This window comes from Chiroxiphia lanceolata, chromosome 8, assembly GCF_009829145.1.
Source record: "Chiroxiphia lanceolata isolate bChiLan1 chromosome 8, bChiLan1.pri, whole genome shotgun sequence".
Classification (NCBI taxonomy): Eukaryota; Metazoa; Chordata; class Aves; order Passeriformes; family Pipridae; genus Chiroxiphia; species Chiroxiphia lanceolata.
Window position 1 is genome coordinate 23,513,225 of NC_045644.1, and position 19,539 is coordinate 23,532,763.

The following is a 19,539-nucleotide window of genomic DNA, read 5'->3' on the forward strand; positions in this document are numbered from 1 at the left end:
CAGAGAATATTTTTTTGTTTGTTTTGTTTTCATTTTGAGTCCTTTCATCCACAAAGAATGGGGATTAGCCTTTGGCCAAAATAGTGCTTTCAGGCCCCTTCAGCATTCAGTAACTGTTTACTTATCCAGGTACAAATGGGTAAAAATACAGTTAAAGCTCCCAGCTGCAAGGTCAGCTACCTTCTTAAAATTCAACCTCATGAGCTCCATTCAGCTGAGGGCTTGCTGGTATGAGCCATTAAGTGCCTATTGCATGTAACCTGCCCTTGTCTTACACAGAGTTGCACACGAACCTCTAGTACTGTACAACAGACCCTCGGCTGATGCCATGCGAGAAACAAAAGCAGTTTAACTTGTGATCAGTGATCATATGATCCATTTACAGGATGCAAGCTCAGTCAAGTAGAACTGGTAAATCATTAAGTATTCACTCAACACCGTTCCTGCTGGGTAGAACATCACAATCTGATTTTCTCAAAGTTGCAAGTCTAACATTATTACCAGCCTTTCTTGATTTAACAGCGAGTTTTTAAAATCCAAAATTAATTTTAAAATTATAAAATTCATTGCAAAGCACAGGTATTAGTTAAAATCTATAATGCATGGCAAAAAACCAATCTCTTGGACTAAAATTGTCTCTGAGGAACCTAAAGCCCTGGGACATGCACATGATAAAATTACAGTCCTAGTTCCTAGGACTGTTTTATCAGGTCTGCTTCAGGAAAAAGCTTAAACTTACCTCAATTCAGGTTGTCTTGTAAGAATATGGTTAAATGCTGACCTGAAAAAATTAAAGCTACGTAGAAGTCTCCAGCCCTTACCAAGTGGTTTCTGTATGTTTTATTTTTACCAATTATCATACAAAGTTCATGTTTTTTTTTAAAAAAGGCATTTTATCCAACATCTAGAATGAGCATTTTTCATTGTTTTTATTATTTTGATTAATTTATTTTTAGATGTGGCTATTTTAGAAAGCAGACACAGTGCATGATAAAAATGACTCTTTTTCATCAGTCTTCTGATGATTTTAGTTATTTGGAGAAAGGTATTTTAGAGCCATATTAACTAGTGATAGATGGAACTTGTTTTAGATGAGTATCCAACATTCAGAAGACTACCCAGTGCCTCTTGTTCTGGGAAGTTGAAAAAGTGTTCTTTTAAGATTAATTCACTAAAAAACTGCAAAATTTTTTAAAACAAACAGACAACTTCTCTATTCTGTACATGGAAATGGAGAGAGGGGAGTAGATAAGCTAATGTTAAGTATTAAAGCAGAAAAAAAAAGTCAGTTACATTCTGCAAGATGAGAAACAAGTAGATTAGTATTTGTTTCACTGAAAAGTCTTCTACTTACTTTAGCTTTACACTTCTTTTTGTCAGTGAATCTGAGCCTGATGAAAGGGGTTCTCTACAAGTAGTGATGGCAGTGGGTGATGATTGCCTTTTTATTTTAAATAGCTGAGCCAGAAAAGATTGTTTTCTTTCTCCAGATGTATTTCTGATGTTCCTGTATTTGTGTCTGTTTATACCAGAGAGGATGAGTGTGGTTACAGTAAAATATAACTTTGGAAATATTTTCAAATATGTAACAGGGTTTTTTCCCTCTCAGATGAAAATTGAGGTTAAATTGTTCATACATTAAATACCGTGTTTGCAGCAACCATTATTTACTTGGCTGTTTCTCTTCTTTCAAGATTATATCCATAAACTAACAAATGGATTGAGAAAGCATCTGTATTAGCTTCTTTTGCTAGCACAGGAGAATACTTAGCAGCTTGGTTTCAGAGACATGTTTTATAGGTGAAAAGAAAAAAAAAATGAATCTTCACAGAGCAATCTGAAAAATAATAGCTTGAAGAAAATAAGATACAGAAGAATTTTCATGTACAATAATATTTTAGACAGCAAAATAAGATAGATGATGGGAGTCTTAATCAAGTTAACATCTTAACCAACCTAGAACATGACATTTTTCTCTTATGCTGATGTACTTGCAGTTCTGCTAGGTACAGATGCCTAAATCTGTTTGGGGTAACGTGGGAAGAATTTACTAAATGATGCAACAGTTTAAGGATCATGCTTGTGGGAATAAACTTAATTCCTGTGGTGTTTCAACAGGAAATTAATGAAATTATGCTGACCTGCAAGTGTCTACCAGCAAAAATACATAGAAATGAAACTATTAAAAAGGGACCACCTTTTGGGTGCTTCTCTCGGGCAGCAATATGAAAGTGCAAATACTGGGCATTTTATTTGCTACACAACTGGATGGTTCTCAGTTACTCTTTGTGGTGATGGCACTACAAGAAACAAAATAACATTAAACCCAGAAATTCAATATGTATAACTATGTAAACTTCTAGGGACATTTTTCTTCTCCTGCTCAGTTGTACTGCCTGTGGAATCAACAGAGTTGACTTCAGTTTTTTGATTTAACATTCACTATTTAAGTGACAGTGGAAAAGTGGAAAGTGCAGTTTTATTGCAGTAATAAAGTATTTCTGAGTAATAAAATCATATGGTATCTAAAGTGCCAGATTCGGAGTGGGGGGGTGGATCCTTTAGCGCACAGGTGCTTCAGTGAGAGAAAATAAGTGAATTCCATGTGCAACAGTTGCATTTTAAGGAACTGAGACGTTTCAGTTTTTTAAATAATGCTGTTGGAGCAGTTGCTTTACAAAGTGTAAAACTTTTGGCTCTTCAATCTCTTTCTAATAACTTAATCTAAAGTTATAAGTAACAGAAAGTGAATTGTGATGTGAATAGTCAAAATACGTCATCTTGTCTTTAACTTTGTTACTTTATGCAGCCCATAGATATAATATTAACGAAAACTGTCATGCCATGAGGTGGCCACTGAAACGAAAGTCCTGTGCTGAAACTACAGAATGATATGAATAATATTTTTCTAGCATTTCTTCCACAAGTTTTAGAATACACATAACTGGAAATAAATCTTTCTTTTAAATCTGAATATCTGAAGATATTTGCCTTGATATTTATTTCTGTTATTCACACTTGAAGCTAACTGGAGCAGAGGAGGCAGAGATGTGAAAGCTGGCTCTGTTCATTTTGTTTCATTATGGTGTCTGAGAATTTATGTTTATAGAACAATTAATTCAGTGTTCGAGCAAGTAGACCTAAACATTAGATTTTCTACTACAACCCCCATCTTTGACTTCTATATTAATAGATAGAAGAAAAAAATCCAAAAAAACCAAACAGAACAACAACGAAGAACAAATCAAAAACATTCAGTTAAGCATTTTAGTTTAATTTATAGTCATAGAGATGCAACTTGAAGAATTTATTTTCCTTCCTCCCCAAAACTACTCCTGCCAACAGATGTCTTAGCAATGGGTTGTTTTCTGTTGCTGTGAAAAAGACATATGACTGGGTGATACTCTTGAGACACTTGTCAGAATGGAAGAAAGTGGCCAGAATATGATGTGCTGGTCTTGTGGGCAGTACAGAGCTTAAACACCTTTTGCATCAAAATTGTGTTAAAGTCTGCTATGAGAAGTTTACAGATGCACTTACCAATGGGAAAGAGAGAGCATCTAGAGCATCACCTCCTCTGTTAGACTACCAGTCCTGCTTCAGACAGGTATGACAATTCATGTTAAATTCTGACCCAATGCAAACACTTATTCAAATGGAATTGCCCTCTATAAAGCTAATGCAATGTAGGAAATGTAACTTCTGAGGATACACAAGACATGTTCGAACAATGAGAAGGACTCTCAGAAATGCTGCTATGCCTTCAGAAACTACTGTCAATGCAGAACTACAGCGAAAATTGTTATATTTGGTTGGTTAGCTGAATTTTAAACTCACAGGATCTCTATTATCACACAGAAATAGTAGTTCAGGAAAAGGTATCTCCATTAGGACAAGAGGCAGCAGCAGAAATTGATGCACAGAAGTTCTGCCTGAATATGAGGAAGAACTTTTTTACTGTGCGAGTGACCGAACATTGGAACAGGTTGCCCAGGAAGGTTGTGGAATCTCTCTCAATGAAGATACTCAAGAACTGTCTGGACTCAATCCTGTGCAATGTGGTCTAGGATGACCCTGTCTGAGCAGGGAGGTTGTACCAGATGACCCTCTGTAGTCCCTTCCAACCTAACTGATTCTGTGATTATGTATGTACAGCAGAATGTTTTTGCATCATTTTCATTTTACATCATTGTTTTATGTGCTTAGTTGTACTCCAGACATGAATGCAAGCAGCTTTTGAAGTTACCCACTGTATAATCCAGGCTTATTTGGTCTTTCTGTTTAGCTTCAGTTCCTTAAGTAGTTTTACTTTGTCTGTTTGCTTTGTCTGCTTGTGGTAGCAGATTTTTATATTCCGGCTTTGGAAAAGGCAAATATTCTTTCCACTCCGGCTACTTGCCCGGTTTAGTGATCCATGATTATATCTGTAAATGTCAGGGTTCCTTTGATGTTTCTAGTATTTTATAATGAGAGTACCTCAAACTTCTGTGGGCAACACTACCATTCACAATGTATTTATTACATTCTGTCAATGTGTATGCTTTGCTGAAAGTGTCATCTCATTGACAAGGGGTAGATTCAACTCCAGGTGAAAAGAATGAGAGAGAGATGACAATAGGAGTGGAAGAAGGATATCTTGTTCCTTTAGTCCATCTTCTCTTTGGTCAGTGCAAGCTGTGGGCTTCAGTATTGATAACAACGATTTCCATTAGGTTTTGTAATATAATTATCAAATATTACATAAATTATTTTGATTAAGGAGCTAGAATGGTACAAATTCAACATGGCATGTGATCAGTGAATTAAGTACCAGTGAACAGTTTTTATGTTGACAAAGTAGACATGCTTTCATGGAGATCGGTTTTTCTGCCCAGTGCTGTGTAACCTTTTTCTAAGTGAGATAAGACCTAAAATAATTAGATTTTAATAGTTTCATCTGATACTCCTTTATGGTATCTGGTAAGAGGGGATATTTAAATATTATAATTGTACTCATTAGTGGTACAAAAGCTAGTTGAACACCATGTTTATTTTTGGATAAGCCTGTGGTTCTGCAAAGTTGATGGGAGACTGAAGAAGAACTGAGGGTACAAGGTTTCTTGGAAGATTGGGTGGCATAAATTATGCTGAGAAATTTCAGGAAATTCTGTTTGTCTTTGATAGCCAAGGGGACGTGAAGAGGAGAGTTGATTGCAGTATGCAAATAGCATCACCTCAAGAGAACAGCAGCACGAGGAATAAGATTCAGAGCTTCCATTTAATATGGGAAGTGAATCCAAGAAGAACCAGCTGTTGTCACTGAAGCTTGCACACCAGGGCAGAAAAAAAAAGAACAATTTTAATGGCAGCATTGATTTGTTGGAGCAGATTTCCTAGGATTGTGACAGACACTACATAGATCGCAGTTTTTTAGCCAAGACTGGAAGTGCTCAGTACATGTCAGCTGTATAAGTAACCATAGTAACAGCTGAAACCAAGAAAAGTTCAACAGTCCTATAAATGAGCAGTTACTCTGACAAAACCCCCTATTCTCATCCCTGAATTGTAGTATGTCCTGAAATTATGCAAATTCGGGGGAACAGTTTCTAGAGCTGAGGGATAGACTTTGTTAGGAACTTTCTGGAATGTGTGGGTAGGCACCATAAGTTAGAGCATTTCTTCAGTGGGAGAACAGAAAGCCTCTCGAAGAGACAGAACCCAATGCATCCTAGGACAGCATTCATTAAATCCATCATCTCAAGGAATAAAAATTTTTCACTTACTGGTATTTTGTGGGCAGACTGAACTCCAAAAACTCCACACATAGAGCTTGGAAGAGAACTTTGGAGTTAAACCAAAGTTCTTCTGCTGTTTTTTCTTTCCTCTCATGCAGGGTTGAAGGTATCTTCCAAATAAATTGAAAAAGTGGACATCAATTACTAATAAGTTCAAGAAAAGTAATTATAAAAATTATTTATGTATTTCTGATATGTAAACATGAACAACAAGTCTCAGGCAGTACTGAACTACTTTATGTAGGACATTATTTTGGAGTTAAATGAATCTAAATCATAAGTGCTATAACTGTTTTTTCTGTACTCCAGTTTTGTGTTTCTTGTTTTAACAAAATTATATAACTGTATTTTGCATAACTATTTTTATTGCCTCTCCCTTTTATAGTGTCCAGTGTCTTCCAGTGTTTTTAGTTTATTTTGATTCACCAAAACCTATGGAAATATAATGACGTGGTACCGCTCTTCTGTAGTTTAATGCTTTTGTGTATGATTTCTTATCTCTCATGCATTCATTTGTGAAGATCCTAAAATTAATTGCTGTTCCTGTTGTTAATCATTCCCATCAGAGTTTGTTTCTGTTTTATAAGTAGATGCTTTACAAATTAATAGGATATTGATTAATCACGTACTTTATATCCCTAAAATACCTGTGTTTATATTCTGAAGTCATAAGGCCTAAATGCTCTTTCTTTAGAATTTTTAAATGTGGTTGGGGCATTGCCTTGTTTTGGCTGTCCACTGTGAAAACAAATCTGAACATAGACGCACTTAAAAAATCATCAGCTTTCAAGACAGTTTTACGTATTGACAGGTGGTAGCTGAAAAGCCAAAAGAGGCAAAGTGTGTCTTTCATACCTGTTGGGTCTTCTGTCTGGGACAGAAGACCTCACAGAAGAGGGAAATCTCAAAAACATATGAATAGTTCACCCTGCCAATTGTCGGGCCAGGACAGCAACTCCAGTTCTTCTAATTGAGCTCCAGACATGAAAGCCTTCAGAAGATATTGTTTCTGCCTCTTGACCCCTCCCCACCCACACACCTCCAAACCATGCAAAGTTTACCTTCAGTCAGGTCATCAGCTCTTTAAATGAAGACAGAAGTAGGAACAGAGGCAAACCCAGAAATCTGTTCAGTGTTATTTTTTTTCCTCCCTGACATTGCTGGTGGCAAGTATTTCTGACTGAGAAAACACAAGCTTCATCTTTGCCTCCTCTCTGTTTCCTGTATGCATGCTCAATTAAATATTGCTTTTCACTTATCTGGAAGAAGTCCCTTAAAAGGTTGCCATTATATACTAGTGCTCCTATTCCTGTTTTATTGTCTGATGGCTTTGATGCACTGGACTCACTCTCATATTATTGTAATCTGTTTTTTTCAGTTTGCTTGCACTTTCAGTTGCTTTCACTTTAAAACCCATGGCACATTTGACAAATACAGCAAATTGCACATACAAACAAATTGACCAAAATTATCCCCAGAAACATTAGTATGGATGTCAGATTTGAGTTACTCATATGACATTTTCTAATAGGGATTGTGTTTTAGTTTGGCTTGTTTGTTGGGTCGGGTTTTTTTGTTGTTTTCTTTTGTTTGCTTGGGTTTTTTTGGGGTGCAGGGCTTAACATAATTTTGTACCCTCTAGTATGTTCTGAAGGACATGATGCTTCCATAGCTTAGCACCCACAGTAAGCAGTAGCCATACTGGCTTTAAAATTCAAATGTTTCATTAGACTATCTTTTCCACTGGCAGCTCTCTTTACCTTCTGAAATCCTTCAAAAAACGCTATAGACCACGAAGCTATCGCATAAAGTTGATTTTATGTTTTCCCAGTCTAAAGCTACTTAGTGCAAATAAAATTTTGTGCCAGTCAGCCCAAGATGTGTTACAGCACTGTTAAAGCCCAGCCTGGTTAATTAGAAATGTTTTGCACTGTTAGTGTGATGCGCAGACTTCTTGGAAAGAGGTTTCCTTCAGCAGCATGTAGTTTTACAGTACAGTCAACAGAATGTTGCAGAATAGCAATTATGGGAATAAGGAGAATGCACAAGCTATTGGAGTGAACGCTTTAATGCTGATACATTTTTTCTGATAAAAGCAACTCAGATAAGAGGATATTCAAGTTATTGTAGCAATTAGTTTTTCTAAGATGTCTATCTAGATGAAATGTTTCATGGTAGGGAAAAAACCCACAACTTTGTAGTAGAATGCAAAGTTTATTACATTTCTAGACTACATTATCCTTGTCAGCTAGATTAAAGCATTCTCCTGGTTTCTGTCCTATATTACCATAACAAGTGAGGAAATAATGTAGTGTTGTTACACGGAGCAGCTTATAAATTTTGACATAAGTGTGAGAGAAATCACTTGAAATGTGAAGCAACCAAGAGGAATAATTAGGAACAGCAGAATGATCTCAGTAATATGACAACAGTTTCTAAAGTACCCCACAGGATTGAAATCATCAGGTTTGCTTGACCTATATCTTTAATAATACAGCTCATTGCCCTTGTATTGAAGCTAGAGGGTAGGACAAAGTATAAGCTTTATCATGTTTTAGGAGAAATTGCAAAAAGTTTATTTATTAACACAGCACGAAATGGCCCATTTCTATGATTACCAAACAGGAAAGCAAGTTGGGCCACAGTTCACCACACAGAACACTTTATAGTCAGGCTTGGCTGGGAAAAAATATTATGTAACACTCAAATAAGATAAATGGCTGCATTGGCAGAGGAAATAACCTTCTGTTTAATTAGAAAATAAGAGCTATATGGGACAATAAAAATGGTTACTGCTGCCCTCAGTCACCGTTTAATAAATATGATAGTGCTGAAGATAATGCTAAGTGTTATTTATTTGTGTAATATCATGGGCTCAGTAATTGTTCATGTTCTTGATAGTTACCCTGCATGTAGAATGAGTCCATTTCATGTTTTCTTTGTTTAATTTTTAAAAAGGAAGGAGGATATTTTTAAACTTTTCAACTGTTTTTAAAAACCAAAGATGTGTGACCACAGCTCATTCACATCTCAGTGTTGCTGTAACCAAACTACTCAGTTTCTTAGCTTACCTTCAGGATAATTAAGCTTTGAAACTTGAGTGTACTTTCCAGGCTGGATTGTCTTTCTGCCTTGGGTATGTTCCTGTGTCTGTGAGGGGAGAGCATAATTTGAATTTTTAGCTGTCCATTTCATCATAGCTGTATTTTGAATTAGTATAATTTAGCTCCTTTGGAGTTTTAAGCACTAAACATACAAATCACGTCCTGCAAGGCACAATGTGGAAGACTGAAGATTTTTCTGAAGGGAATAGTTTTTACTGGTAAATTGACTACCAAACTGTGCAATGTGCATATGTATCAGAAGTTTCCTTTCTCTGTAGAGCTTATTTATTAAATATGGACATTGTTCCCAGTTTCACCTCTTCAGGAATGTACACATCTATCAAATGCTTGTCAGAAAAGCAGGGCATGGGATGTATTTCACAATATACTTTTAACAGGCTTGGTATCCCAGCCCTATTGCTTTTGGTCACAGTCTTTCTATTTTGAATCTCCAGTAAGTACCGGGGTTTGAAAAAGGATATCAAAGACTTTTCTTGGTTTTATCCAAAGGGATAATTCAGAAGATGTTTCATCAACAAGTTTTAACCCCTCCTTCCTTCCGTACTTTCCCTCCCACAAATGTAGACTGTATGTCAAGAGGCAAAACAAAACAAAACAAACCCCCTTTTCTTCACACAATTCACTTTAAGCTTCAAAATCCTCCAAAATCCCCAATCTCCCTTTGCAGTCTGGTTCCCACTCTCCAGCTTTCCTCATCTCCCTCTGAAAGAAAAAAGCTCTTCTTTAAGAGACTGATAGGTTGTAGAGCGATGCTTAGCAACAACATTCCTGTGCCTTAAGTAGCTGCAAGCCCCTAGCTGAACCCTTTGATGTGACTGTCAGGGCAGATTTATTTTGTTTTAGCACATTGTCTACTTGTCCAGATGTATCAGGAGATAAAAAGGAGTCATGTTTACACTCTTTTTGGGAGGGGGAGAGGGGGAGGAGATGTAATTAAATCGCATTTTTGATGAATCTCTGAGAGATCAAGATGAAGAACAGAGGAATTGGCTTGAATATGGAGGGGAAACCCGTTTGCCTGCCCTGACACCTGACATTGTAGGAAAATGAAGTGTAAAGCCATAGCACAATGTGTTGATTTGCTTCTGCTGAAGCCTTTGACTTTGTGGTTTTTTTCATGTGCTGGTAGTTCACAAGAGTCCAGAAAGGCCTATTAGAGAGTAGCTGTTGTGCACCACAGACTCTTTCCTGTGTCTTATTTAATGTATTTATTTGTCCAGGTTGAAAAAACCCCAGTGTTTTTCTCTACAATATTAATGTTATAGATCATATATCCTCCCAGAATTTCTGGCTATGGTAAGTGGCTGTCAATCAAATAATTAAAGAAAAAAAAATGAGCCTCAGGGATCTTGGATAAATAAGTGTGCAGTGTGAGGCAGGCCTTGCTGAATTCTCCCAGAGAACAAATAGCACTGATAAATGCATTTTTGTTTATTTGCTTTTAACTTGCACATTTAGCAACACCATTCTGAGCTCTATTAATAACCTGTGGTGTGCAGTGACAAGTCTGATTCCAGCATTCAGTATGCTGTGGGTATGCCAAGTGAATAAAATGCTAGTTTTAATCTGCTGTTACAAAAGTTACTCTATTTGCATTTTAAATAGGTTACACTACAGCACCCCCTTCTGCTGACTAAATAGACTGACAAGGGGTTGTAGCTGAAATTCAGTTTTATTCCCACATGACAGAATAAGGATGCCTTGAAAGCATTTTTAACTGTCCAATTTCTGAATTCCTGTGCCTATTAAGCAAGGAGATCAGCACAACTCAGCAACACTCATTAAAGTACTGGTACCTTATAAATTTTTAGGATATAGCTTTCATTTTCTGGCAGCATTGTCCATACTTCCTAAAAAATAAAGCAAGCAGCATGAATAGCAAAGTGAAGAAAGGCCTTTAACATTGCAAACAGTTATGCCTGATCAGTGAAATGTATTCACTGTTCTGCATTCCTCTGATTATCATTGAATGTATTTGCAAGTGATGATATTATGTTACTGATTTAATTTATGGAACCGTCTTGGAAGTTCCTATCCAACAAAAAGCAATTTAGCTTGCTGATTCTGTCTTTGCTTTTGAAGAATCTGTGGACATCAGGTTGGCAAAAAAAAAGTGTAGAAGTTCTGAGTCATCTTATTTCAAAACAGAGGGCTATGAAGAGTAAGGAATTACTGTATTGTATGTAATGCGTATTTGAGTTCTCCTTCAGTGTGTGTATGCAGCTTGTGTACTGTTGCTATGCCATAGCATAGCAGGAGTCTTGGCAATTGCTTCCATTAGTGCTGTGTTTTGTAGTTGTGATGTAATTAGTTAAAAATATTACAGGGAATGGCTGAAGGAGACTTGGAATCTAATGCATTACCAGTGTACTTCCCTTCACGTAACTGACTTATCTATGCTTTTGCATCTTCTGTTGAAGTTGTGATATCTAAAACCTCCATATTAGTCTTTCACTCCTTCAGAACTGTTGGGCAATAAGTGAGATGCGATAAATGTCGCGTTTGGGCATTGATGAGATGGGGACTTAGAAAAAGTTAGCATCTGCTAGCATCTTGAAATTCATTTGTGGTTCACTTCACAAGGTGCTTCAAAGAATAGTTGTCTGTAACAACTCAGAATTCTCTAGCAACATTTGCAGAGTCTTGTGGTTTGGGGTATGACATGCTTATTTTTGGTTTGTTTTTTCCTTGCATTTTATTTTACTAGTATGTAAGCCCATTGAATTCTCTATACTGTAAATGAAAAGAAGGTGGCATGTGTCATATGTGAAGAATGTGGGGAAGGTAAAGATGCTGGTAAAGAAATGCAACATAAAATATAAAATTATTGTTTACCCTTGCTTTCCCAGTCTCAGATCAGGATTCAAGGCCAGCAGATTTTTTTGTTGTTGTTTTATACTTCTGCAGGTCTTTTGTTGAGTTCCTGATTTTCATTAATAGCAATTCTAGGAGATGAAAAAGCATTAAAAAATCTATTTTGGTTATGAGTATGATTGAGCAACTTTGAATTTATTTTGTAGTGTTATTTTAAATGGATTTATTCTTATTTTAAAACTTAACATTATGTTTTGCAGTGAATAGATTGCTTGTTGGATTATATTAATGGGTATTGCTTTCATTCACTGTTGAGTTGCTAGAATGTTTAAGTGCTCCTTTAGGGACAAATTCTGTTAACTACTGTAATGAAAGATACTGAGCCGGTTGAACAGTGAGGTTTAACTTATAAGAAATGAATATATTAGAATGTGGCATATGATTAGGGAGAGGTGGCAATAGTGAAGTTAATTTCCTTCAACTCATTAAGCTGAACTAAGTGAGCTGAAGAATCTCTTGCATCGTTTTGCTTTTAAGTGTGAGTAGCTAAGATATGATTTTTAAAAAGATACAAGGCAAATACCATGCAAGACTTTTTGTCTACTGACCTTGAAAAAATATTGTTGAGAAGATGCTAAAATTCTAGGATTTGTAGTGATATAAGTTTCAAAAGAAAGGTCTTGGAAGTCAAAAAATCTGCCGGGTGTTTTTGTACGCTATATGTTACAGTAGAACAAATCAATTCAGCCTCCTTAGATGCAGTCATTGCCTTCTGATTATATTTGTGTAAAGTCTTGGAGCCTTTGATCAAAGAAAGGCATTTGTGACTAGGTCTAATCCAAGCTCTTTAAGGTGTTTAACTTGCACGGGAAGGGGGTAGAGGGAGGGGGAAGAGGTTGATAACAGCTGGGATTTAAATTTAGTTTTGCTGAACTTTTGTTTTGAAAGGATTTCTATTATACACTGCTTCCTTTTCCATACAGAAGATGGATCATTGAGTAAACCTAAAAGGGAAAGAGGATATGGGAGGAAATGGGTGGGGACTTGGAATTAATCTTCTGAAGAAAAATGTTTGATCAGCGGGTAGGAGAGGATGAAATCCTCTGATGTTGACAGCAGGCAACTTTCTGACTAGTGTGTGATTGACAACTTTGATGCTCCAGTGGGGAGCGAGTGTCCAGCCGTGCTCAGGCATCCTCTGTCTGTGGGTGGTAGTGTTAATAATGTGGCAACTGGAAAGATTAATTGTGGACAAGCAGCAGGATTACGAGGAGGGCTTCACAGGTCTAAAAGGAACAGTGGTAGGAAGGCCTCTGATCTGTCAGCCCAAAAGGAAATTAGTTAGGGCAGGCTGGAGCAGGCTTAAAAAAGGGAGGAGGGGGGAGGGTAAGATGGAGTAATGGAAGAAGGGAAGCATTTAGGATATTAAAGCAAAATGAAGAGGATATTGAAAAAGGTCATAAGGGGTTGGGGCCAATGTTCTCGAAAGACCTTAATACACTACATCCTCTTACAGTACGTGCAGAGTTCAGCTTGTTTTGCAGAGAACTGCGAAGTGACTTTTGTAGTGGTTAGAAGTGCCCCTCAGGTAATACCTGTTACTTGTTTCCAAATGATCATGAGAATAAACTCAGTTAAGGATTTTCAAAGATGTCTAAGTGCAAAATACATAGCAGAGAGTTTACTTAAGCTGTTTCTTCAAGTTAGTAGCTGCTGTGTATTTTACTTCCCACCCTTTTTGGTAGAAGTAGGGATTTTGCCAATAAATTCTGTGTTACCATTAAAGAGGCCATTCATCATGCTTACTAATGTTATTAATCAAGATACACCACAGTACTCTTAAAATGAGATCATTTTGATAAATCATGTATGACATGAAAAGACTTTATTCCTTTTAAGTGCAATTTAGACTGTAATTTTTTTCCTCATTTATGATTCATGGGAGAAACATGGATAAAATTCCCTTGCACATTTACACCTTATCTTCAGTAATAATTCAAAACTGCTCTTAGATGAAAATTCAAGGGCTGATTCACCAAGGCTGAATGCCAGCTCATTATTTTCTGGCATTCAGTAGTCCAAAAATAATGTCCATACATTAGGTGCTTTTCACAATAGTTGAATTTGGCTGCACACCAGACATATCGATTACACTCAATTAAGCCTAAATGCATAAGAATTATCTGATGTTCATTTGCATTTTTGATCCAGTTGCACCCTGCTTTCAACCTTGCAATTTAACATTAAGTGAAAACCAAAAGGTAAAGTAAATTCAAGTGAGAAGTGGTAATCTCTCTTTTAAGAGAATAAGGGAATGCTTTGAATCCAAAATGCTTTGAATCTTCTTAAGCTCCACTACTTCTGTTAAGTAAGCAAAATTCTCTTGCCTTTTCTGTTGAAGGTTATTGGAACTAGAAGGCCAACCAAAATATAAGATCGCTGTTCTCCTTTTTGTCCTAATACTGCAATAATTTGGCCTACTGTATTAATAGCATTAACATGTGCAAATAAGCTGCTAAAATATCCAGAATGAATATTTGCTAAGGTCTAAGTCCTTATCCAGTGATTATAGCTGAAACAACTGTGTTATTAATTAAATTTAAATATGTCAGAAATGTTTTTTGTTTATTCCTGTGTTTAGAACTATAAAAAGGAGATGTCTAGTAGAGGGATTTAATTTGGATAGCAGAGTCTGTTTCTCAAATCATGATTCAAAGAGGATTGGCTTATCTGAGTTACAGTTCCCATTTTACTTCCTTCAGCAGCTGAAATATTTGAAGGAACTTGTGTGGTTGCCAAAAATAGCAGGCCATTTGTATTTTGAACCATTAGTCTCTACAAATTTGTTTTGACGCAGCAGATGTACAGTATGTCCTGATACTACACATGATGTTCCCTTACTAGTACCATCCAAGTATTGTGGTTTTTATTCCTTGAAAAGTGGAATTCAGGGATTAAACAAATTAAATTTTTATTTTTTTTTTTTGGTCTAATTAGATTCCTGCACTCTTGAGAGCCAGTTGACAGTTGACAATTTCCTTCCAAATGTTTCAAAGGTTTATTTTTTTTCCCTTCATTGAAGTGACTCTAATTTATGCTGGAGGTTTAGCAAAGACAACTGCTAACTGTGAAGCAGGGAAAGTGGGAAATCCCATTCTTTTAACAAAGGCAGCCTTTCCCAGTAAGGATGCTGTGCCACCTCTTGGTTTTCCAGTACATAACAGTGTGTCAAGGTCGGTGACAAATTCTGGCCAGCCCATTTGAACTCTCTGGCTGAGATCACAGCTGGGGAGAGGGAGCCAGACCTGTTGTACCCTGCTCTTGTCAGGACCTGCTTTTGCATATCTATAGTCTCTATCCCTTCTTTCACACTTCACCCCTTTTTTTCCCTGGCTGTGTGGTTCCTAAGTTCAGAGAAAAGCAAATACATTGTAAATAAAGTTGCTCTTCACTAACCATTCCCTAGGATGGAGCAGTTAAAGACTTCGTGTATTGTTGCTTCCTGTGATATTTTCTTCTGTCATCAGGCTCTTAAAGACCTCATGGTGGTTAGTGCTCTGCAAGGTCGTGGAAAGAAACAGACCCTCTGAAGCAGTGTTTTGATACTCTCTGCAAGCATGTCATAAATTCAACCCAAAGTGAATACAGTACAAAATCGACACATTGCTGCCATATTGGTACACAGATATTTGGGCAAGTTTTCAAAATATAGATGAATTATTGAAGTCTCTTGCTATAGTGTGTCTTTAGGAAGGTATGTGTGCCCAAGAGATCCAATTAGTCCTTAGCCTGTGTAGATGTTTATGGAGACGTTTCTTAAAATTATAATTATGTAGTTATACTAAATCTGTTAAAATATGATTAATTTTAAGCATTGAGTGTATTTGAGGCAGAATAAGCTTATCAGGAGAATATTACCATTTGTTAGATAAAACAAAATTTTTTTGGAAACAAGTATTAGTTAATCCTTTAAGTTGGAACTATACCATAGATTGTCCTATTACTCATATACCTTTCTAAAAAAATGTTTTTGTTAGTTTAAAAAATGAATAATGCAGTGATTTCCTTTATTCTTAATTGTAGTTTTCCAGTGGATATATTAAAAATATTTTGAAATAAATAATACTTTCTTTCTAAATCCTAGCTTTGCATCTTATAATGGAATATGTACCATCGGGCTGATCACTGCAATGTCACAATATTGTTTTCCATTTTTATTTGAATGTAAATTACCAAATGAGAAGCAATGAAATTTCAAATTGCTAAGGTAATTTCTCTATGGTATTGCTAGATGACTTGTGTTAAAACAGTGATAAATGAAAATAAACAACAGTATCACAGAACACAAGATTTCTTGGTAACCATGGGTCAGACCTAGAGAATGAGTATCATTCTGTCCCAAGAAATTCACCTCTTCATCAGTTACCTGAAAAGAAATTAGTCTCACTCTGAAATGCTGGAGGTTTGAGATATTCCCATACTAGGTAAGAAGTATGTTGCAAAGGAGAAATCCCAAATGCTTAAAATCTTTCTAAGGTAACAGACACAAGAGAATCCTTAGTCTTTGTCTATAGCTTTGTAGTAAACAGTATTTTCTTAATATGTGGTTTTGCTACCACATCTCATTCTGCACTCTACCATCTCTCTTTTGGATGATTTCTTGATCAAACTAAGATTTCTTTTCATGATGTCCTCTGAAAGTATTCTGGAATTAAATGTATTTAGCTAAGGTAATATTCCTTTATATATATGTTTGTATTGAAAGAATTTTACTTATCACATTTTTCCATAATTTCCTTGTGTATTGATTGAACCCTTGTCAGGAACATACCGACATGCTGCTATTCCTCCTGTATCGTAAACTTTTTCATGTATAATAAATTAATGGCTACTACAGTTACTGATGTGTATAAATGCAGAAAGAACTTGTGCCATGCCTTAGAAATGAGGGTAAATATTAGCAGAGAAATGCTAGGATCGAGTAAAAGCCATGTGACACAAATAGAAGAATATCAATGATCAATGAGTATTAATGATATTCCATTATATGGAATGATATAAGCCAATATGGGCTAATATCAAGCTGCATCTTGCTCATCAAGAGAAAGCAAAATTTCCTAAACAGTAACCATTACTTTAATTAAAGTTACTGGAAATTTAGTTTCTGGGGGGTTCTGGTGGGATTTTTCATTTGGGTGGGTTTTTTTTTTTTTTAGTTGGTTGGTTGGTTAGTAATGGTTTGGGTTTTTTTCCTGCTGCAGCTTCTACAATGTCCATAATTTTGATGAACATCCTTTGAAAATCTGGTGCTCTTTTACAGTCCATTTAGTATCAAATGGATACTACACTTTGGACAAAACACACAGGTTAATGTGAAGAGAGGTAGCTCAGTTTAGCAAATGTTTGGTTATGTGCATAACTTGGGGGCTGTGAGTAGTCTAACTTTATTTGCCTTGTAACTTTTAAGCCTCATACTACGATATACTGCAAAACTTGGATGACTGTAGCATTTGCAAAGATACAAGCTTCTTCTGTAATAATAATGTTAGAATTTCTTTATTGAGCTATTCAGTGACCTGTTCCTATAAAACTGAAGCTACCACCCATTTTAAACAGCCTTCCTCAAAGCTCTTTGCATGTATAGTTACTTTCCACAGCAAGAAGAACTTCTGATGCATATGTCACCATTACTTGAAGACATAACTGTCACATGTCAGTGCTGTCACTGTCATAATATTCCTGTGAATATTAAGAGTAATGCAATCTATACAAATCTCTTTGGAAAATAGCTTAGGGCCAAATGTCAGTATGTGGTAGGGAAAACAAATAGTTGTCTTTCTGCTGGTGCACAGGCTTACTCAGAAACGTGATTTGGAACTTGTGCCAGTGTTTGTGCAAAACAATCCTAACCGTGGATGGTATTCCATAGAATTAAAGTTGCTCTAACTGAATGCTTAGCTCAAAGGTAATGAAAACTGTTCTATATTTGACAGGGAATTATATACTGTACATAAAATAACAGTAAAACACCAGTAAACAAACCCTTCTGTTCTTGCTTTTCCTGAAATTGGAAATAAAGCTAAATTGCCCCTTCACTCCAATATCCTTTTTAGAAGCTCTTGAATTTTGCTCACTCAGTGGTATATTGCTGAAATGGCAAACTCTCTTCCAGTAATTTTAGGAAAAGCTATCATCAAGCTGTCAACAGTCTAAATTGAGATTAAAAGTACCAAAGAGAAACCTTCCCTGTTATCAGAGTCCCAAATAAGTACACTTGAATAGGCAGATAACATCTAGAGTGTACAGTATGAGCCCACTTATTCCTCCAGGTTTTTGAGTGATTTACAGGGATGAAGTCTTATGTTAAATAGTTAGTGACATTTTTGTTCTTGTCTTACCCAGAACCATTCAACCTAAAGAAAATACATAGTTGTGAACAAATGCCTGTTCTTGGAATTAGTTTCAAATACCCACTGCAGGGTATAAGGAGCTTCTATCTCTCCCTCTGACATGTTATGTGCCCTCAGCTCATATTGGTCATCAGAGAAGATTTCCAGTACTTTGTAGTCCAGAGTAGATTGAGCTTCATGTTTACAGTTTACCAAAATCTAAGTATTATTCACTCTAGCTGAAGGTGAGAGTTCTGTCTATAGCAATACATCTCTGAAGAAGAGGTTCCCTGAACAGGGTTTATTATCACTGGTGAGTCAGCAGAGGCAGGATATTCTATATTTTTATTTATATCTGATAAGTAGCATCCTTGCTGTTTAGGCAAACCAGTCTCTATTTAGACATTTGTTTCGATGCGTGATGCATATTCATGTTGTGACCTGATTTTTGCTAGGGACAAAAATGGGATTATAACTATGGTCTGACATAGAAATTGATGGCTGGTCTCCAAAAGCTTAATATACTAATCTACTCAGTCACTTAGCTCTTAACATTTTTATATACTATCAACTAGGAGTACAATAGCTACAACAAAGAAGATTTCTAAGTTACAGCCTTTAATAAACTATTAGCATGATTAATTTTCATTGTTGTGTATTTCTGATTATCATTCTCGGGTTTGGTCTGGCAATTAAAATTTGAGTCAGTATTTAAGCTTTTTCTTTCCCAAAATATTATAGTCCTGTTTTACAGCTTTATCAGATGTTGTAAATATGTTTTTTAATTCTTCACAATTAATAAAAATATATAAATTTTGAGGATATGATTAATTACAAAGTAAGATTGAGGTGGATTCCTTTGATTGACTTCTGCAGCTTACAAGTCAATATCTCATTAGGGAACAAAGTGCATGGAAAATAGTAATTATTCTCTCAAGACTCACTTTAGTAACTTATCATGAGATTCAAGAAATAGTTTAGCTTTTGTATTTTTCTCTGTATTTGCCTTTTTTTTGCTATTAGAAATTATCGTGTAACTTTTAGTGAACATTGTCCTTTGTGTCTTCTATTAAAACACATCATCTTTTTATATGTGTTGAAATGGGTAGATTGTAAGCACTCCAGAGCAAACTCTATATCTGAAACTGGACATGTCACTACCATGATATCAATCTGTATGAGTTAAACTGAATTTTAAAAACTGATGATGATTCATATTCACCAACACAATCCTTTATTTTCATATCTTCTCTCAGCTATGCAACACTGCTTCTCTATAACTAAAAACCAAGATGGTAAATGTGGCTTGTCTTGGCTTTATATTGTTCTTTCCTTCGACAGAAACATCCAACTGAAGGAAGATTACTTTACTATAAACTATAGTTTTACAGTCCAATCTTTTTAAAATTGGAATGAGAGGATCTTGAGACTTTTATT

At 36.0% G+C, this 19,539-nt stretch overlaps 1 protein-coding gene across 1 annotated transcript in view; it reads left to right on the forward strand.

Annotated features, from left to right (window-relative positions):
- LRMDA (leucine rich melanocyte differentiation associated) overlaps positions 1–19,539 on the forward strand; it is a 645,824-nt gene that overhangs the window by 522,311 nt on the left and 103,974 nt on the right. The gene's annotated exons all lie outside the window — the stretch shown is intronic.